Source organism: Crinia signifera, chromosome 12 (genome assembly GCF_055691185.1).
Source record: "Crinia signifera chromosome 12, ASM5569118v1, whole genome shotgun sequence".
In the NCBI taxonomy this organism is placed as follows: domain Eukaryota; kingdom Metazoa; phylum Chordata; class Amphibia; order Anura; family Myobatrachidae; genus Crinia; species Crinia signifera.
The window spans coordinates 9,559,831-9,582,704 of NC_139228.1; the positions used below are offsets into that span (position 1 = coordinate 9,559,831).

At 47.1% G+C, this 22,874-nt stretch overlaps 2 protein-coding genes across 3 annotated transcripts in view; one reads left to right on the top strand and one right to left on the bottom strand.

Annotated features, from left to right (window-relative positions):
- TNFAIP8L2 (TNF alpha induced protein 8 like 2) overlaps window positions 1-7,302 on the bottom strand; it is a 422,216-nt gene extending 414,914 nt beyond the window's left edge. The window contains exons 1-2 of one of the 2 annotated variants that reach the window (XM_083166503.1): window positions 7,214-7,302; window positions 420-473 (exon numbers count right to left, since the gene is read on the bottom strand). The gene's annotated coding sequence lies outside the window, so the exon portion shown is untranslated. The remainder of the gene's footprint in view (window positions 1-419; window positions 474-7,213) is intronic. The other variant, XM_083166499.1, reaches the window with a different exon arrangement.
- A 103-nt stretch (window positions 7,303-7,405) lies between these two features.
- LOC146049703 (cortexin-3-like) overlaps window positions 7,406-22,874 on the top strand; it is a 37,608-nt gene continuing 22,139 nt past the window's right edge. Inside the window, exon 1 of the mRNA XM_083166292.1 lies at window positions 7,406-7,513. The gene's annotated coding sequence lies outside the window, so the exon portion shown is untranslated. The remainder of the gene's footprint in view (window positions 7,514-22,874) is intronic.

The window sequence follows — 22,874 nt, forward strand, 5'->3', positions numbered from 1 at the left end:
GCCCCGACAAAAAGAGTCACCCTTTTTTTCTTCCTTTGCGATAATTAATATGTGTCCCGGATTAAAGGGATGAGTTGGTAACCCTATCACCGTGCCACCCCTATCATACTGCTGCTTCAACCCAGGTTATTGCTTGGTTAACCTGGGTCGCAGCTCGTGTGATAGGGTCCAAAGCAAGAACTCAGGTCGAGTGAATCACAAATCTGACCTCGATAGCAACCTGGGGTGGACACTAGACCAGATAACCCGGGTTACCTTACCCATGCCCAGCTGAGTGGGGCTACAAGATGACAATAACCCAGGTCCAGCTGGAAGCAGTGTGATAGCCTATGGGTGGTGTGGTCACATTATGTGCACACATTTACATGGAACACATTTTCTTTCTTCTAGTCTATTGGGGGAAAAAAACTTCTTATTACCTTTTTTACATGCTGCAAGGGTGCCACGTTGTATTCATGATGCTTGCTGCTGAACTGTAAAGATAAAAAAGAAGCAGTGATTGGATAACAGGTCCTCAAGTACCCCCAACAGTGCATGTTTTGCAGGTCTCTGCGCAGAATCACAAGTTTAAAAATTAGCTCCATCTGTGGCATTGTGCAGTTCCTGGGTAACCTGGGCAACAGGTCACTGAGTAATTAGTGCACCTGTGCAGCTGCTGGGTGACCTGGGCAACAGGTCAGTGAGTAATAATTACACCTGTGCAGCTGCTGGGTAACCAGGGAAACATGTCAGTGAGTAATAAGTACACCTGTGCTCCTGCTGGGTAACCTGGGCAAAAGGTCAGTGAGTAATTAGTGCACCTGTGCAGCTGCTGGGTAACCTGGGCAACAGGTCAGTGAGTAATAAGTACACCTGTGCAGCTGCTGGGTAACCTGGGCAAAAGGTCAGTGAGTAATTAGTGCACCTGTGCAGCTGCTGGGTAACCTGGGCAAAAGGTCAGTGAGTAATTAGTGCACCTGTGCAGCTGCTGGGTAACCTGGGCAACAAGTCAGTGAATAATTAGTAGTACACCTGTGCAGCTGCTGAGTCACCTGGGAAACAGGTCAGTGAGTAATGAGCATACTTGCCTACCTGACCCTGAGAAAATGCTCTGTTCCTGGACTTCCCTGGTAATGTAGGATTGCCAGCACCTGTGGGGAGCTAGGTAATTGATAAGAAAGGCGTCTCAGCACAGGTGATGAAAATCCTACATTACCAGGGAAGTCCAGGAACAGAGCATTGTCTCCCGCATGGAGAGGGTCAGGTAGTAATGAGTGCACTACACTTGTAAAAGTTAAACTATAACCTTAGTAAATTTACCCCTTAAGGTGCGTACACACGTGGGAGATATATTGCTCAGTGTCTCCTTTTCATCAGCGACCAGAGATGGTCGCTGATGAAAGGGAACCTCTGCCGGGGGAGCCGCAGAGGTAATCAGCTGGTCGCAGGACCAGCGATTAGAACGGGGCTGAAACCGGGAGCGCGCACCCGGCGATTTATCACTGGGGCACACTCCCATCACTGGCAATATGGTCGCCAGCGACCATATTGCCAGCGATATCAGACCATATCGCTGCCGTGTGTACACAGCTTAAGAGAGAGGATAAAGTTGCTTCTGATGTGATATATTGCACAGATGATGCTAGTACTTACATTGGGGCAGATGTATAAACCAGCGTTAAGTGCAGAAATGCCTTTGTCGCTAGTTAACTGGGGGATTACGATTTCCCTATTGTATTACTAGCGCACCTACCGTGCGCCAGTGACAGCCTGCCGAGTTACGCTCGGTGGCACTGTCCCCTGCAATCCCCCCAGTGATTAGCGGCCGGGGCGATGTATAACAGCCATCCAGGCATTAAATTGCCCTGCTACTTTTGCCAGCTCAGGGCTAGCGTTGTCCTATCACCCACTGCGGGGACAATGCTAGCCCTGCTGTGGCTCCGGGCCGCACTGGAGATCTCGGGGGCATAACAGCTCTCCTTATCGACTGGGGGGTTAATACATCTGGCAGTAACGGGTGCCCGCTTCTCCTCGTTATGCAGGAGAAGCGGGCCAGTCCATAATAGGACCCGTTATTTAAAAAATTTAAACAGCATTTTAATACATCTGCCCCACTGAGAGAATAAAATAGAGGGATAAGGTCCCAATACAATAGTCTGACTTGTCTGATACCCCTTTCACACCAGAAATGCAGAGACAAACCCGGGAATTAAATTCCAGGGACAAGCAGGGACATTCCCGGGTTGGGACCCATTCACACATGCTTTTGAATTAGGGACAACCTGGGTCGGCACCTTTCACACTGAACCCGGGATGACCCTGCATTTCTATGAGACTAGCATTGAAAATGGGCTTTTTTAGGCTCACATTAGATTATTGATAATTAATAATTAAGACACAAAACATTTGTAGTGTTTCAGCCTTTGTACACTTGTATAAAACAAAATAAAAGGCATCTGAAAGCATCTTCCCCTCTAATGATTAATAGCTCTCTCACCTCCTCATTTGTCCAAGACATGGCACACATTGCAGGCTTTCAGGGGTTAAAATGAACTTCTGGGGTCTGTGGTGCCACAGTCCCTGCACGCTGTATGCTGCCTCTGGGCGTGTCTGTGAGTGTTCATCACAACAGGAAGTTGCCCTGCTAGCAAATCAGCACTAGTAGAGGCAACACAGGAAGCAGGGACATGTCCCTGCACCTTTCACACCAGCCAGTAACCCTGGAAGGTCCCAGGAGCAACCCTGCTACCTAGCAGGGTTGAATTGCCGGCAAATTAACCCGGGAATTTGTCCCTGGAACCTTTCACACCAGAGCTAGTCCCGGGTTGTTCCCGGACCCAACCCGGGAATTTAGGCTGGTGTGAAAGGGGTATGAGGTAGAAGTAGGACCCAACTTTCCTTGCACTCCCCCGATAGCTCCCCGGGAGTCGTTACAGCTGACTTGGCGCATGATGTGCCATTTTCACATGCGGTTTATTGCATGCATTGTATTGCATGTTAAAGAACTCCCAGGGAGCTGCCAGGAGAGTTCAAGGGAACTCGCCTGCAAAATATTACAGGTCCTAAAAAGCACCCGCGATGTGCACCGGACGGTCTCACATCCAATATAGCCTATGTGCGGGAGGTTCAATCTCCAGGTCCGATCCATCGGATGGGATGGGATGTGAAATACATGCAGATAGGCCAGTTTTCACCCAATTTTGGGCCTGATCTGTTGGAATCAAGTGAAATCGGCCAAAATTGCAGTAGTGATTCCGCACAAAACCTGTTAAATAGGATCACACACACACACACATATATATATATATATCTTACTATGTAAAATTGATACAACCAACATAGATCAATCGGACCTTTAACTACGGGTTATGCCGTGAGTTGGTGGTGCAGTAACGTCATACAAAGAGAAATGAGGATTGTGTGTTAGGCCACATTTACATATAATTAAAATAAAATTATTATTGGTATGCTTCATAATGTACTGCTGTGTACTGGTAATAACAGGTAACGTCGCTGTCTCTTATACTGGTGTAATTACCGATGCTGGGTACTGTGTGTACTGATAATAACAGGTAACGTGTCTATCTCTTATACTGAGGTAATTACCGGTGCCGGGTACTGTGTGTACTGGTAATAACAGGTAACGTCGCTGTCTCTTATACTGAGGTAATTACTGGTGCCGGGTACTGTGTGTACTGGTAATAACAGGTAACGTCGCTGTGTCTTATACTGAGGTAATTACAGATGCTGGGTACTGTGTGTACTGATAATAACAGGTAACGTCACTGTCTCTTATACTGAGGTAATTACCGGTGCTGGGTACTGTGTGTACTGGTAATAACAGGTAACGTCGATGTCTCTTATACTGAGGTAATTACCGGTGCCGGGTACTGTGTGTACTGGTAATAACAGGTAACGTCGCTGTCTCTTATACTGAGGTAATTACCGGTGCCGGGTACTGTGTGTACTGGTAATAACAGGTAACGTCGCTGTCTCTTATACTGAGGTAATTACCGGTGCCGGGTACTGTGTGTACTGGTAATAACAGGTAACGTCGCTGTCTCTTATACTGAGGTAATTACCGGTGCTGGGTACTATGTGTACTGGTAATAACAGGTAACGTCGCTGTCTCTTATACTGAGGTAATTACCGGTGCCGGGTACTGTGTGTACTGGTAATAACAGGTAACGTCGATGTCTCTTATACTGAGGTAATTACCGGTGCTGGGTACTGTGTGTACTGATAATAACAGGTAACGTCGCTGTCTCTTATACTGAGGTAATTACCGGTGCTGGGTACTGTGTGTACTGGTAATAACAGGTAACGTCACTGTCTCTTATACTGAGGTAATTACCGGTGCTGGGTACTGTGTGTACTGATAATAACAGGTAACGTCACTGTCTCTTATACTGAGGTAATTACCGATGCTGGGTACGGCTGTGTACTGGTAATAACAGGTAACGTCGCTGTCTCTTATACTGAGGTAATTACCGGTGCCGGGTACTGTGTGTACTGGTAATAACAGGTAACGTCGCTGTCTCTTATACTGAGGTAATTACCGGTGCCGGGTACTGTGTGTACTGGTAATAACAGGTAACGTCGCTGTCTCTTATACTGAGGTAATTACCGGTGCTGGGTACGGCTGTGTACTGGTAATAACAGGTAACGTCGCTGTCTCTTATACTGAGGTAATTACCGGTGCTGGGTACTGTGTGTACTGATAATAACAGGTAACGTCGCTGTCTCTTATACTGAGGTAATTACCGGTGCCGGGTATGGCTGTGTACTGGTAATAACAGGTTACGTCGCTGTCTCTTATACTGAGGTAATTACAGATGCTGGGTACGGCTGTGTACTGGTAATAACAGGTAACGTGTCTGTCTCTTATACTGAGGTAATTACCGATGCTGGGTACTGCTGTGTACTGGTAATAACAGGTAACGTCGCTGTCTCTTATACTGAGGTAATTACCGATGCTAGGTACTGTGTGTACTGATAATAACAGGTAACGTGTCTGTCTCTTATACTGAGGTAATTACCAATGCTGGGTACGGCTGTGTACTGGTAATAACAGGTAACGTGTCTGTCCCTTATACTGAGGTAATTACCGATGCCGGGTACTGCTGTGTACTGGTAATAACAGGTAACGTCGCTGTCTCTTATACTGAGGTAATTACCGGTGCTGGGTACTGTGTGTACTGGTAATAACAGGTAACGTCGATGTCTCTTATACTGAGGTAATTACCGGTGCTGGGTACTGTGTGTACTGATAATAACAGGTAACGTCGCTGTCTCTTATACTGAGGTAATTACAGATGCTGGGTACTGTGTGTACTGATAATAACAGGTAACGTCACTGTCTCTTATACTGAGGTAATTACCGGTGCTGGGTACTGTGTGTACTGATAATAACAGGTAACGTCGCTGTCTCTTATACTGAGGTAATTACCGGTGCTGGGTACTGTGTGTACTGGTAATAACAGGTAACGTCGCTGTCTCTTATACTGAGGTAATTACCGGTGCTGGGTACTGTGTGTACTGGTAATAACCGGTAACGTGTCTGTCTCTTATACTGAGGTAATTACCGGTGCCGGGTACTGTGTGTACTGGTAATAACAGGTAACGTCGCTGTCTCTTATACTGAGGTAATTACCGGTGCCGGGTACTGTGTGTACTGGTAATAACCGGTAACGTGTCTGTCTCTTATACTGAGGTAATTACCAGTGCTGGGTACAAGTAACAGCAGGCAACAATATCAGTGTTGGACTGGGACATGAAGGACCCACCAGGAATGAAAATTGATTGGTAGGGGCCAGCCACCAAAGGGGGTGTGGTCAGCTGAGCCACCACAGACTAACCATTAGAGAGCGTATGGTTGACAGACAGACAGACAGACATATAGTAAATAATACTGCTATGTAATGCATACATGCAGGGGCGTAACTATAGCACCGCAGCCCCCGCGACCGCGGGGGGGCGCTATGCATGTGCGGGCGCCGGGGGCTGCAGTGCTATAGTTACATTACACCCCGCCGCCCGCCGCACCATCCCCAGTCTTTACCTGTACAGGTGGGGGGGACGCTGCGAGGCCGCTGGGGAGACGGACGCTGCGGGGGACACAGCTGCGGCAATTACTTACAGCTGAGCCGGGCAGGGGGAGCCGGGAGCTGTCTGTACTGAAAAAGAAAAAAAAAGCCCATACAATGAATGGGCAGCCTGTGATTGGCTGCTGAGCGCTCTCTCAGCCAATTGCTGACTGGCTGAGAGAGCGCTCAGCCAATCACAGGCTGCCCATTCATTGTATGGGCTTTTTTTTTTTCCTTCCGTAATGACTGTGAGAGCTCCCGGCTCCCCCTGCCCGGCTCAGCTGTAAGTAATTGCCGCCTCTGTGTCCCCCGCAGCGTCCGTCCCCCGCAGCCTCCGTCCCCCCAGCCGCATTGACGGCTACCTGGGGGAGCGGCGGGTGAGTGGCTGGGCGCCCTCCCTTTAACGGCGGGGGGGCGCCCAAAATGTCGTTACGCCACTGCATACATGATAATATACCAGATGAATAACAGCTATATCATACACAGGGGCGGATTGAGGACTAATGCTGGGTACACACCAGGACGACTAGGGCCCGATCCCCACAATCTAGATCCAATTCCGATCAATTGGATGTAGATTGTGTGCTGATTGGGCCCTTTTCTGACCTGGTGTGGACCGATACCGATCCGATGCGCGGTCCCGCGGGTCGGTCGGTCGTTATTGAGATCCTACCTGCTGCAGGTAGGATTTTAATGACGACCATACAGCCGGGTGCGGGTCGCCATTGGATCGGACCCGCTCACGGTGCACATCGTGAGCGGGTCGTGCCCCCCCGCGTCACCGTGAGCGGGTCGGACGAGCCACTGACGACCCGCTCACGATGTGCATCGTGAGCGGGTCGTCCTGGTGTGTACCCTACATAAAAGTGGCCCTGGAAAATTTCTGGAAGTGGCCTCATGTGGGCGGCATCAAATCAATAATGGCCACTCTCATACATACATTCATACATACACCCGGCCCCTGCAGCGCTCATACATGCACAGGCCCGGCGACAGGGGGGTTGTCAAGGGGGACATCTGACCCAGGCCCCAAGGGTTGGAGGGGCCCCATGATCATGGAGCACACAAAAAAAAACGCACTCCGTTAAATTATGCTGTCTGCTCCGAGCCAAACATTTGCAGAGCAATCTCTCCCCCCCCCTCATTACCTGTCACCTGGTAGAAGTATTTCAGGGCCATCTAGCTGCGGAAGCCAGGCGGAGGATGTCTCTGCCCCTGTATGCTGCTGAGCATGCAGCAGCAGCAGGAGCTAAAAGAAGATGGCTGCCCCCATAAGACTACACAAAGATGGCCGCCGCCCACCAATGAGAAGCCAGGAAAAATAGAGGATACAGGGGGAAAGGGGCGGAGCTTAACGGAGGCTTGTGATGAGAAGATTTGCTGTAAAAAGGTCCAGAGAACCTGCTTAACGATTGCTTAATGCCTACTCCACCTTTTTAATTAACCAGGTAAGTGCCTTGGGGGAGGGGAGGCAGTTCTCTATCTATCTTTCTATCTATCATGCTTACAGGCCATGGAGTGTTTCTTATTAAAAGACGCATACACACACACACATATGAGTGTGTGTATATATATATATATATATATATATATATATATATATATATATATATATATATATACATACCCTCCAACATCTGGAGGGCCAAAATCGGTACACACGAGAAAGGGGCGTGGCCATACGTAAAGGGGCGTGGTCACCCACTTTCCGGGCATTTCAAATAAAAAGTAAGCGCTTATAATATAAATATTTAAATATTACATCTCCACACTTCTCTTGACTCTTATCCATCGTGACGCACCTGCTGCAGGCTGCAGCTCATGTCACATGGTGGCTTGATGGGCTGCTGGCATATTAATATATTTAATATACTTATTTAATAAATAAGTATATTAAATATACTTATTTAATATACCAGCAGCCACCAAGTGACATGAGCTGCAGCTGTGACATGAGCTGCAGCCGGTGCGTCACGATGGATAAGAGACAAGAGAAGTGTGGAGATGTAATATTTAAAGTACTAGTACAGCCAGGCCTGAGTTGCTGCCATGCACTTACAGTGTGCTGTGGCAGGCTCCTCCGATGTGACTATCCCAGCCCAGTCAGTGTCACACAGTGGCCACCGCAAGCAGTGAACACTGGCACATTGGCGCCAAGAGGGAGACTGAGGCAGGACTAGTCCTTCCATGATTGGTGCTCGGTGCTGGCGTGTGACGTAATGACGCACGGCACTGGCCGCTGCAAAACACTCTTGGGAACACCGGGGGGGGGGGGGTGCTTACAATGTTAAATGCACCCCCATTGTCAACGCCACCTGCACTATAAACGCCAACCCGAAGCGTGGCGAACCCGCGAGGGCGGCAGTACGCGTCCTCCGACCTTTTCATACCCCCACTATCCACGTCGGCGTGGAGTTGATTTTAGATAGTGTGGCGAGCGCAGCGAGCCCGAAGCGTTGTGAGCACACGCGGATTACTTTACATGTCTTCCGCGTCCCCTCGTGTTCCTGCGGCCAGCGTAGTCAGCGTCCCTGTCAGAAGTAGCGTAGTGTTCCTGCGGCCAGCGTAGTCAGCGTCCCTGTCAGAAGTAGCGTAGTGTTCCTGCGGCCAGCGTAGTCAGCGTCCCTGTCAGAAGTAGCATAGTGTTCCTGCGGCCAGCCTAGTCAGCGTCCCTGTCAGAAGTAGCGTAGTGTTCCTGCGAGGAAGTGTTCCTGCGATGTCCACCATCAACAAATATATAGAACCGGGGACAATTATATACTCTGATTGCTGGCGTGCATATAACACTGAACGGCTGGAGCAGGCAGGGTACCATCATGCACGGGTAAACCACCGCTATAATTTTGTTGATCTGGAGACTGGGGTTCATACCCAAAACATTGAACGTCTTTGGGGATAACGAAAGGCAAAGGGGCACTGCGTGGCAACATCTGGACTCCTATCCTTTCCAGCGGATTCTACATGCCCTAACTCTGCTCCCAAAGGCTGACAAAGCAGAAGACACAGATGCAGACACAACTGCGTCGACTTCAGCTGCAGTTTCCGTGAATGCAGAATCTGAAGAATAACTGTTTTATTATTTTCTTTGGTCTTGTTATTTCATATTATTGTACTTTAAGTGTTTTTTTTTTCTTTATTATTCACTAAAATCCAGTTACCAGTTAGCACATGTCGTCATTACTGTCTCAGATGTATGATATGACAGGTGTGAATGTGTTCCTGAAACACCCCCACTATCCACGCCAGCCCGAAGCGTGGCGAGCAGACGCGGATTACTTTACATGTATTCCGCATCCCCGGGCGGGGTTCGCCTCGCTGCGCTCGCCACACTTTATAAAATCAACTCCACGCCCACGTGGATAGTGTGGGTATGAACAGGTCATAGGACGAGTAACGCATCCCCTCGTGGGGCTCGCTGCGCTCGCCACGCTTCGGTCTGGCGTGGATAGTGGGGGTTTGAAAAGTTTCCAGTATGTAACATGGAGCACTGACAAATGCCTCCTTTATTGTGCATAAGAGGCACTTGCACACGCATACCCTTTGTGCACGAGATGCGCATGCTACCGAACCCCCTAACCCCACCCCCTGAAGCGGACACAGGCAGGGTTGCCGTACCCTGCCGAAATAATCACTGAGATGCAGGAGCGTCTGAGAGGCACCTGCGTCTCAGATGGCTGGAGCGCCTCTCCGCCGGCGCCCGCATGATCGCCTCTCCGCTGGCGTCCACCAGCGCAGGGGATCTGGCGGTTACCGGTGATGTGTGAGGGGCACTCACTAGGCTTGCCATGGATGCCGGGGACAGAGCCATGGACCCCGGGGACAGAGCCGGGCTGCCGCAGAGTCACTACGCTAACTACGCTAGGCAGCCGTTGGGCTACGCTGACAGCGTAGCTTAACCTATGCGGGCCACCGTGCTATTACACAATTACCAACATTTCTTACATTTATGTCTATGGGCGGTATTCAATGAGCCTGATTCGCCATGTTTTTATGGCGAATTTGTGCTGTTTGGCGAATTTCTGACTAAAACGGTGAATCACCCTATTCAATGACCACATGGCGAATACATTTGAAGGTTTTTTTCGCCATGATTCACCGAGTAGCAATCGCTATCTTTTTATGGAGAAGTGGAATGTGAACTTTTAAAATAAAGTGTTTTGTTTTTCACATTTGGTGTCTAAAAATCAGGAATTTTATTCTGAGGAGGGGCATGCTATTTTTATTCATATGCTGTAAGCACCTGAATATATATTTAATTGAAATTTTTTTTTTTTTTTTTTTTTTTTTTACACAGCAGCCAGCAGGGGGCGCCGGAGCCGAGCCGCTCATTACATATTCATATATTCACTGCACCCGATCGTTACGATCTGGTATAGTGAATATAGGTCCCCTGCTGGCACCCCCGGGGGGCAGGCTGTGCTGCCTGGCACCCGGGGAGCCCACCAAACCCCCACAAACGCTCTGGGCCAGGCAGAGAGACTTCCATCTCTCTGCCTGCCACCGTCCTCAGGCTCCCTGCGGCAATCGCCGCAGGAGCTCATATTCGCCAGTCAGGGGCAGCGAGCCCCTGACACGTTGAATACCGGAGCCCGCCGGCTCCGGAACGTGGCGAATGTGCAGCGAATCCTAAAAAGGTATTCTTATTGAATACCGCCCTATGTATTTTTAATAAAATGTAATACTTTATTTTTATTTGGTATTTTTATTAAACTGTCAAGCACACTGCACCCATTTTCTAATACTTACCGATCTAGAGTCCCGCAATAATAGCCCAGGCCTGTTGGAGGGGCCCTTGTCGTACAGCGCCCCCCACAGCTGCAGAAGCAGTCACTCCACTCCCTCCCTACATGATTTGTGGATGAGAGGGGCGGGGGGTGATCAATCATACCAGCCGGTGCCCATTAGCCCCCTTGTCCACGCCCCCCTGTGCGGTGCTGAGGCAGCACACTGACTAACATTTTTATATAACCTAGGAGGTAGGCCGGCCTCATCATACCTGCATTGGACACACCCCCTCCGAGTACTTGGACCCACCACAGCTGTTAGTGCCCCAGACTGCATGCCTCCAGGCGTAACCTCTTCAATTGTGTAGTTCCAATAATTAAGCTTGATCCTATGCAACACAAAAATAATGGGACGCATTTTTGGTGTAATGTTTTTCCATTTTTCAGTAGTAACAGCATAGTCCACCTGATAAAACCTGTATGGTTTTGACTCCGGTAGGTCGGACGAAACAGCAAACCATGTAATTAGCCCCCAAGCTCAAAACTCGCAACAGGGATGATTTTTAAATATTGAAAGGAATCCCACATTTGTAACCTACTTAGTTTTACTACAAAATATATTAAAATGAATTGAGAAACTTGATACCGTGTTTCCTAAGGGTAATAAAAACCTGCACTATATTCCGCGTTATTGAACTTTCTATCATTTTTAAATATGGATAAATGTAATATAGATCCGTCAATGTATCTTGGAGCCGTAACAATACGAGTCTGTTGGGTAATTAACGTGCGAATATACCTGTGTAATAGATTTCTGCCAGTGCAGCACACTGACGTGGGGTGTGAAATAGTATAATTACCCTCGTTTATCACCTTCATGTTACCTGTGTGATCAATGGGTTTATTTTACCTGTGTGAGCCCTTATATCATCCGTTCTTTGTCTTCCACAACTTGTTGTACCTCTAGGTTACATATTTTATACCCCACACATTATAAAGCCATTATATATTTAGCAATTATTTATGAGTATTCAAATGACTAATTGTACAACAGGAATAGCATGTAACCGCTTACCACGATGGCGGGAAACGGATGATGGAAAGACGTATATAATCTCTATTACAATGTAATTAAACTGTCACTGCAAACAACATGGATGTTTACTAATTATGAAAGCTAATTACACTGGCTGCATTTTGTCTTATAATATGTGATGTATTTAATATGACGGTTAATGAAATGATGAGTACTAAATACTGCAGCATCGTTATTGCAATCACTAATCACCAGACGACGGTTCATTGAAATATTAAGTCAGTGCCGCACACTACCTGGAATGACTTAACTGATTGTGTGCTGCCATTTTAGTAGCCACTGGTGGTGACAGATTGGGGCACGGTGGGCCCTCTTGGGTATGTAGTGGTAAGGGCCCATACCTCCAGGAAGGGGGTGTGGCCAGCCAGCAGTGTGGTGGGGTGTGTGACCAGGCTGTGCTAACTGTTAGGTGAATCTTGGTGTAGTTTTATAGAAGGGAACCAGACCCCCATGTTTATCAGTGGCCCTGCTCCACCTGGTAACTAACACACAATGTATAATTTGAGTGGAAGTCTTGAACTCGACACCATGAGAAAGGAGTGTGCCCTCAAGCAGTGGGAATTCCAGCTCTGGGTAAGATAAGTAAGCGCTGCTACAGGGCCCTACAGTTGATGGGAGCCATCAATGGCCCTAATCCCTCTGACTTGTCCACAGCTATAAGGAACCTTAATGAACCGCTTGTTCATATTATGCAACATGACAGTGCCCCCTCAGTTCATATAAATACCACATTACAGTGCCCCCAGTTCATATTATACTACATTATAGTGGCCCCCTCCCTGTTCATATTATACTACATTACAGTGCCCCCAGTTCATATTATACCACAGTATATTGGCCCCCTCCCTGTTCATATTATACTACATTACATTGCCCCCAGTTCATATTATACCACATTACACTGCTCCATGTTCTTATTACTCCATATTACAATTCAATTCATATTATACCATATTACAGTACCCCCTCCCAGTTCATATCATACCACACTACAGTGCCCCATGTTCTTATTACTCAACATTACAATGCTCCCTCAGTTCTTATGATACACATCACAGTGTCCCTCAGTTCATACTATGGGCCGCATTTATCAAGCAGTATTTGCGGCTAAATCCCCAAAAACATCAGTTTTCGGGGGTTAACCGCAAATATTTAGTATCCCCCAAATGTATTAAAGGGGGACCGCAGCAGGAATACCCAATCCCGGCTGCGATCCCCCTTCACCGCCGCCGGCCGCATCCCCCATAGGTTTCTATGGGGGATGCGAAGCTGCCCGATGTATCAACATCGGGCAGCCCGGCTTTGCACCCCTGGGCTATCGCCATTCTGATATGGCGATAGCCCATTGTAGCCTATTGCTGCGGGATCGCATTGCCGAGCAGGGCAGTGCGGTCAGAGGGGTCGGCGGGGGTCGGCTTCCGGGTCAGGGCTTCACAGGGATGGGCTCCTTTTGGAACCCTGTCCCTGCACCCTCAATTTGATAAATCCCTGCGGTATCATATGATACCGCAATGCTAAGCCTGGCGATGTCATTACGCTGGCACCGCTATATAATGATAAATGCGCCCCTATGTCACATTGCAGTACCCTAGTTCAAATGATGCCACATAACACAGCTCCCAGCTCATATTATACCACATTACAGTGCCTCAGTTCATATTATACCATATTAAAGTGCCACCGTCCCAGCTCATATTATACTACATTAAAGTGCCTCCAGTTCATATTATACCATATTACAGTGCCCCCCTCCCAGCTCATACTAACAGTGCCCCCTGTTCTTATTATTCCACATGACAGTGACCCCTCAGTTCATGTTATACCAAATTACAGTGCCCCTAGTTCAAATTCTGCCACATTAAGCACTTTCCTCCCAGCTCATATTATACCACATTACAGTGCCCCCAGTTCATAGTATCCCACTTTACACTTGGCTACCTAAGCCTCTGGGCCCCATAGCATAGACGCCCACTAAAGCCATCACTGAATTGTCCTGTTGCTGGGGAAGGGAAGGGGACATTGGTGTTACCCTTGTAGTTTGGTCAGACAAGGACACCATGCTTTCACCATTACACAGCCGTTTATTTGCGCTCCCCCTAAGATACACTTCTGACCGCAGAAGAAATAAATAACCCTTATCGTTCATTTAGTTTCATTCCTAAATAATCGGAGGGTGGATTAAGAAACTGCGCATTGATCACGCCGCACGTTGGAGGAGGCATTACAAGCTGCAGGCTCAGCGTGATTTATCCCCGGGGATTAATAAATATTAAATACCTCTTTTACAGTCCAGCCTGATTTACAGGCATGGCGGCTCAGTATTCTCCCGACATCGTTTGTTATGCCTAATGCAGCTGTCCTTTTCCCAGCATGCCTAGAACAGCGCTCATCATTTGCATGGTACAGGCCCATCCATAACAAGGAGAAGCTGGGAACATTCCGGGCGTTAGATCACAGCAATATATACTAGTGATGGTGATATTTGTATAACCTCCCGTATATAATATCCGATGTCATCAGGTCGGGCGATCAGTAAGAAACCCTGTATATTACATCACTTAGACCTGCCTTTATAATAGTCACTGGATATGATATAGTCCCACCGCTTCTCTGCGACCTCTATCATCCTAATAAATCAGGATATAAAGTACTCTATGGGGGTGATTCAGGTTGGTTTGCAAAAGCAAACTCCTTCTTTAATGGACAAAACCATGAGCACTGCAGGGGGTGCCGGACGGGATCCCGACAGGCATTCACCCGACGTCGGGATCCTGACTGTCAAAACACCGACAGCCGGGTTCCTGACGGCCACCTGCTATTTTCCCTCGTGGGGGTCCACTACCCCCATAGAGGGAGAATAGAAGCGGGCCCGCAAGGGGCTTAGTTGCATTCACCATGCTGCCTGGGTCCGGCCAGTCGGGATAATGACTGTCGGGATCCTGACTGTCAGACCCCTATACCACACCCCACTGCAGGTGGGGCTGATGTAATATGTGCAGAGAGAGTTTGTTTCTGTGCAGGGTAAATGCTGGCTGCTTTATTCTTACACTGCAGTTTAAACATACCCCACTCTCTCTGCACATGTTATCTGCCCCACCTGCAGTGCAGCATGGTTTTGTCCATTAAAGAAGGAGTATGCTTTTGCAAACAAACTAGAATCACCCACTACACGTAAATGTAGGTTACATACCGGGATTCGTAGCACAGTCTCTATCACCATAAGTACATGCAGATGATCCCCATACACACTAGAGGACGCTGTAACAGATATTGTTCAGCGCCGTCTGACTGATGTCTGAATATCCTTATAGTGTGTGCACTCAGTAATGTTAGCGATGCTTTTCTTCATTGTTATTGTTATGTGCCTGTAACCCAGGCACATATACTACTGCTCTCTCCTGGTGTAACCCAGGCACATATACTACCGCTCTCTCCCGGTGTAACCCAGGCACATATACTACTGCTCCCTCCCGCTGTAACCCAGGCACATATACTACTGATCTCTCCCAGGTGTAACCAAGGCACATATACTACCGCTCTCTCCCGGTGTAACCCAGGCACATATACTACCGCTCTCTCCCACTGTAACCCAGGCACATATACTACTGATCTCTCCCGGTGTAACCAAGGCACATATACTACCGCTCTCTCCCGCTGTAACCCAGGCACATATACTACTGATCTCTCCCGGTGTAACCCAGGCACATATACTACTGATCTCTCCCGGTGTAACCAAGGCACATATACTACCGCTCTCTCTCCCGCTGTAACCCAGGCACATATACTACTGATCTCTCCCGGTGTAACCCAGGCACATATACTACTGCTCTCTCCCGCTGTAACCCAGGCATATATACTACTGCTCTCTCCCGGTGTAACCCAGGTACATATACTACTGCTCTCTCCTGCTGTAACCCAGGCACATATACTATTGCTCTCTCCCGGTGTAACCCAGGTACATATACTACCACTCTCTCCTGCTGTAACCCAGGCACATATACTACTGATCTCTCCCGGTGTAACCCAGGCACATATACTACCGCTCACTACTGCTGTAACCCATACACATACACTACTGCTCTCTCCCGCTGTAACCCAGGCACCTATATTACTGCTCTCTCCCGGTGTAACCCAGGCACATATACTACTGCTCTCTCCCGGTGTAACCCAGGTACATATACTACTGCTCTCTCCCGCTGTAACCCAGGCACCTATATTACTGCTCTCTCCCGGTGTAACCCAGGCACATACACTACTGCTCTCTCCTGCTGTAACCCAGGCACATATACTACCGCTCTCTCCCGGTGTAACCCAGGCACATATACTACTGCTCTCTCCCAGGTGTAACCCAGGCACATATACTACTGCTCTCTCCCGCTGTAACCCAGGCACATATACTACCGCTCTCTACCGCTGTAACCCAGGCACATATACTACTGCTCTCTCCCGGTGTAACCCAGGCACATATACTACTGCTCTCTCCCGGTGTAACCCAGGCACATATACTACTGCTCTCTCCCAGGTGTAACCCAGGCACATATACTACTGCTCTCTCTCGGTGTAACCCAGGCACCTATACTACTGCTCTCTCCCGGTGTAACCCAGGCACATATACTACTGCTCTCTCCTGCTGTAACCCAGGCACATATACCACTGCTCTCTCCCAGGTGTAACCCAGACACATATACTACCGCTCTCTCCTGGTGCAACCCAGGCACATATACTACTGCTCTCTCCCAGTGTAACCAAGGCACATATACTACCGCTCTCTCCCACTGTAACCCAGGCACATATACTACTGATCTCTCCCGGTGTAACCCAGGCACATATAATACTGCTCTCTCCCACTGTAACCCAGGCACATATACTACTGCTCTCTCCCGGTGTATCCCAGGCACATATACTACTGCTCTCTCCTGCTGTAACCCAGGCACATATACTACTGCTTTCTCCCGCTGTAACCCAGGCACATATACTACTGCTCTCTCCCGGTGTATCCCAGGCACATATACTACTGCTCTCTCCTGCTGTAACCCAGGCACATATACTACTGCTCTCTCCCGGTGTATCCCAGGCACATATAATACTGCTCTCTCCTGCTGTAACCCAGGCACATATACTACCGCTCTCTCCCAGGTGTAACCCAGGCACATATACTACTGCTCTCTCCCGGTGTAACCCAGGTACATATACTACTGCTCTCTCCTGCTGTAACCCAGGCACATATACTACTGCTCTCTCCCGGTGTAACCCAGGCACATACACTACCGCTCTCTCCCAGTATATCCCAGGCACATATACTACTGCTCTCTCCCGGTGTAACCCAGGTACATATACTACTGCTCTCTCCCAGGTGTAACCCAGGCACATATACTACCGCTCTCTCCCGGTGTAACCCAGGCACATATACTACTGCTCTCTCCTGCTGTAACCCAGGCACATATACTACTGCTCTCTCCCGGTGTAACCCAGGCACATATAATACTGCTCTCTCCCGCTGTAACCCAGGCACATATACTACTGCTCTCTCCCGGTGTATCCCAGGCACATATACTACTGCTCTCTCCTGCTGTAACCCAGGCACATATACTACTGCTCTCTCCCGCTGTAACCCAGGCACATATACTACTGCTCTCTCCCGGTGTATCCCAGGCACATATACTACTGCTCTCTCCTGCTGTAACCCAGGCACATATACTACTGCTCTCTCCCGGTGTATCCCAGGCACATATAATACTGCTCTCTCCTGCTGTAACCCAGGCACATATACTACCGCTCTCTCCCAGGTGTAACCCAGGCACATATACTACTGCTCTCTCCCGGTGTAACCCAGGTACATATACTACTGCTCTCTCCTGCTGTAACTCAGGCACATATACTACTGCTCTCTCCCGGTGTAACCCAGGCACATACACTACCGCTCTCTCCCAGTATATCCCAGGCACATATACTACTGCGCTCTCCCGGTGTAACCCAGGTACATATACTACTGCTCTCTCCCAGGTGTAACCCAGGCACATATACTACCGCTCTCTCCCGGTGTAACCCAGGCACATATACTACTGCTCTCTCCTGCTGTAACCCAGGCACATATACTACTGCTCTCTCCCGGTGTAACCCAGGCACATATACTACTACTCTCTCCTGCTGTAACCCAGGCACATATACTACTGCTCTCTCCCGCTGTAACCCAGGCACATATACTACTGCTCTCTCCCGGTGTAACCCAGGCACATATACTACTGCTCTCTCTCGGTGTAACCCAGGCACCTATACTACTGCTTTCTCCCGGTGTAACCCAGGCACATATACTACCGCTCTCTCCTGGTGCAACCCAGGCACATATACTACTGCTCTCTCCCAGGTGTAACCCAGACACATACACTACCGCTCTCTCCCGGTGTCTCTTGACACTCCAATTATATATTACACAAAACAAGTATTAAAATGTAAAACAGACGCACCGCTGTATTTGAAATACTACGCATTTCTATACCGAGTGAACATTAAAATAATATTTATGGGTTAAAAAAAAAACACGCGTTTCCTTGAAAGGTTAAAGCAATAAACAGGAGAGGAGCGTGGGCGCAGAGCAGTGATAGGGAGATTAACAAGCCGTTAAGCATGCGGGTATATAGATGGTGTATTGATGGTACCATTAGATAAATGAATGCTCAGTGCCAACCAGTTGGGATCTATGTGATCATCACCGCCTTGCCCCTACAGAAGCACCTGTATCCCGCTGCAACGTGGGGCTTATTCACCCACCCATCTGTAACCCATGAGCAGGGGACTACCAGCTGTACATTCTTCTATTGGTGTGTAACACACAGTACATGTATATTATTGCTATTTATATTATTAGCAAACGTTATAATCTGTGTATTGAATAAGAATAAATTGACCATTTTTAAAATATCATAGAGTTGTCTAGAACTATATTTAACACTCCATCGGCCTCATCAGGCCCCACAGCTCTAGTGGAAGGGAAGGAGGTTTGCAGGGTGCGGGAAGTGCCAGGTTGGCATGACGAAGGTGAGAAGGAAGTTTATTTATTTTTTGGGGGGTCTATGATTGGTCTCTGACTTGTGAATTAGGCCCAAAAGCACACAATGATCCACAAAGGTGCGCCACAGTTGCACCATTTCGACATGTTCACATTTCACTCACAGCTCTCCTATACTCAAACACTCAGTGACCATCTTTGTCTGCATACCCATCTCCATCATTGGCCTCAAGCCTCTAGTTGTATGTTGATTGAGTCCTCACTACTTATATTTAAGCTGTAATGTGTATTGAACTGTGGTGCTCTTTATTTGTACTCTATTTTTGTTATTTATTCAATGTTATGCCAAGTTTTGTCTCCCTGTATTGTTCCTTTGTACGGCGCTGCGAAACACTTGTGTAATTAATAATAATAATACCAACACCAGTTATTGCTCCATACTGCAAGTCTTGATACTCCGACCTTTTTTAACCGCTGCTTTGGTAGTCATCTTACGCAGCGGCCAGACCATGCTGGCTTGTTAGTTTTGGTGGTCCCTGGCCTGCCCTTTGGATCATATCATCACCATGAGACGGCACCATGAGCATCGCCGCTCCACCACAAATTTTGGTACAGCACCCAAAAACCGGGCGCTACACCCGCTCCCCACACAATCGCTCCTTGTGTAATTACCTTCCTGAGTCTAGATTACATGTCGTGCCTTGAAGCAGTGATAACTATTTATTCATGGTTTATCAAGTCATTAAAGCAATGCCAATTAGCGGAAGTGTTTTTAAAGATTTGATCAAATCTATTAAGTGCTAATTGCTGTTCCAAAGCCGCGCGTGCAGCCCTCGACAAGATTCGATGTTCCTAACAACAGTTATAAACACTCAATTTTCCCAGAAGCTGAGGAGGAAAATGAGCTGCTGGAGGATTTAAAGTCAGCACTTTTGTCAGAAATAGACTTGGCCCGCCAACCGATATGTAAACTCAGTCCTGATTGAGAGCACTTGATAAATTTGGTTGTCTGTATTTCCAGATGAGAGCAATAGCTGGGGGCCTGCTTTTCCGTACCGCCATCAGGCAGCAATCTTTAAATAACCTTCTGCGCGGTGACTGCAGATGGAGTATATTTAACCGATAGCAGTTTGTGGAGAGCATTCTTGTAACAGGAGAACCGCAGCAATCTGATTAGTGGGGATCTGCTCCAGAAAAGCCAAGGCAATCTCGTCCCTCCGCTGCGTTGAGCCGTACGATTACCTTCTTGGGTATGTGGCTTCTTTTAGCTCCCACGGTCGGCCATGTCTGAGCTCATAGTGGCATCTAGTGGTCTGAGGGGAATACAGCAGATCCATCAGTGCACTGATGGAAATGGCAAAAATACAGAAAAAGATGGTAATAACTGGAAAATAAAATGAGTTTTGGAGAATATGAGTCTTGCCTGTTGGGTGGTGTCACTTGAGGTAGTGGGTGTCCTGTTTTAGCAAAAAACGAGTTCTGAATTGTCCCAATGCGCTCAGTCTCAGATGTAATTTCACTCGGTTTGTTTTTTTGAGATGTGAGTGGACCCCAAAACAGAAAAAAGGAAATAAAAAATAGTGTAATACTATTTAAACACAAACGATGCTCCAAATTATAGATATCCTTGTAGGATTTAAACCGTACCAGAATGATATGTCTACTGATTATTGTAGACTCAAGCGTATTTATCATTGGGGGGTTGTATCCCAAAGGCAAATCACCTCCTCTTCCCTCTTTCTCTGACTGTGATGATGGACACTCGAAGGAGCACAGAGAGAGAAGAGAAAAACTTGGTGCAATAACGTTTTATTAACAAAAAGGTGCAGTAAAACAAATATCAAAGGTAGGATCTCAGGACTCTCACCCTATGTTATTGTCCACAATGGAATGTTGCAGACAATATGAGCATGATGTAATTCTCAACAGGCGTCCCTGGGTGCTGGATCTTAGGGTTCGATTGTCCTGGCGTCCTCCTTTTCTTTCCACAGACCGCCGACCGGTTTCGATACACAAGGTATCTTCCTCAGGGCGTGTGGAAATGGTCAAACACATTCAGTATTTATCCCCCTTCCGGGGTTTCTAAAAGACAGGCCTAATTCCAGACATAGATTTCTCTATTCTCTAAAATCCTATACATATTCAAGCTATACCAGTGTCCAAGATTCCTGTTCCAGGACGGTTTTTGTATGATGCAGGCAGAGGAACAGCTGTAAACTTGATTCACGATTAGAAGCGCTATGCACTTCCTGGATAGTGTCCGCCGGAAGTGACGTTTGCGCGTCACATGCGTTTCAAACTCCAGGAAACGATTGTGCTCTGTTTGTATGGCGCATACTTCCGGATTCACGTCTAGCGGAAGTGACGTTTGCGTCTCACATGCGTTCCATCGCGTCCCCGGACTTCCGGTTTTTCATTCCCGGACGGAGCTTAGCAACAAAGCAGCGTGAATGGAGGTTCCACCTTCTATATTGTTCCTCAAATACCGCTGCTGTATTGTTTAAAGTCCCAGAGTCCTCAATGTATAAAGTGCAAGGCGTGCCAATAATATAAAAATAGAAAAATAGAAAATATATGAGAGATAAAAATGCATCAATGTATATGTATTAAAAGCAGGAAGTATATTAAAAGCAGAAATATATTAAAAGCGTAGGTAATTAAAAAACATGAAAAATTATAAAAACCATTTTGTTTCGAAATCCTTATTAAGACCACTCGGTATAAGAGTTTTGTAGTTAAAAATAAGAGACATTTCACATTTGGCTAGTTTTTTTGTGAAATCGCCACCTCTGGCGCCACCTTCTCTTTTGAGGAGTTCTACGTCAGAGATAGTTTGTTGTAATTTATTTTTGTCGTAGCCACTGTTAGAGAAACTTTCACACATTTCTCCTGCTTGTTCCAAATAAATGGCAGGATCTGTACAGTTACGTCTTAGCCTTTTAAATTGACTAAGTGGAATAGTCTCTAGCCATTGTTGGTGGTGGCAACTATCTTTATTTATGTAGGATCTTGAATCAGTGGGCTTCACAAAATTTCTAGTTTTTACTTTTCCCTCTTCAATGTATATGACTAAATCTAAAAAGTTCACGGAATTTTGACTGATCATAAAGGAGAGTTTAATACCTCTATCATTGATGTTAAGGTATTCACAGAAGGCGTCAAGACTTTCCCTGTCTCCCCTCCATAGGAAGAGGATATCGTCTATGTATCTCCGCCATGTCACCAGGTTTGCCCCATATGGGTGGTGGGACCAGATGTAATCGGTTTCCCACGCACCCATAAAGATGTTAGCGTAGCTTGGGGCAAACCTGGTGCCCATGGCGGTCCCCCTTTTTTGCATGAAGAAATCCTCCTTAAATAGGAAATAGTTATTATACAAGATAAATTCTATCCCTTTTAGTAGAAATTCCTGGAGATTGTTTTCCATATTAGAACCTTGTAAGGCTATTTTTGCTGCTTCGATGCCTTGCTGATGCTCAATGATTGTGTATAACGTCGATACATCAGCTGTAACAAGGAAATAATTATCTCCCCATTCTACATTTTCGAGGAAATTTAAAACATCTAACGTATCCTTGAGATGTGATGGATTTTTCACCACTAGACCCTGGAGGTGATGGTCTATAAAAAGGGATAGGTTTGACGTAGGGGAATCTATCCCCGAAATTATAGGTCTCCCCGGGGGGTGTATGGGGTCTTTGTGTGTCTTAGGGAGAACGTAAATGGTTGGAACCAGAGGTTCTTCTATAATCAAGAACTTTGATTCGGATTCAGTGATGGTTCCTTTTTTTACGTATTTTTCGATAATTTCTTTTAAAGATTTATTTATCTTGGAGGTTGGGTTATGTCTTATCTGTTTATACGTATTTTTATCTGCGAGTTGTTTTATAATTTCGCCTTCATAATCTTTTTTATTCAACAGGACAATTCCCCCTCCTTTATCTGATGGTTTTATTATCAGATTTTTGTCTCCCATGAGACTC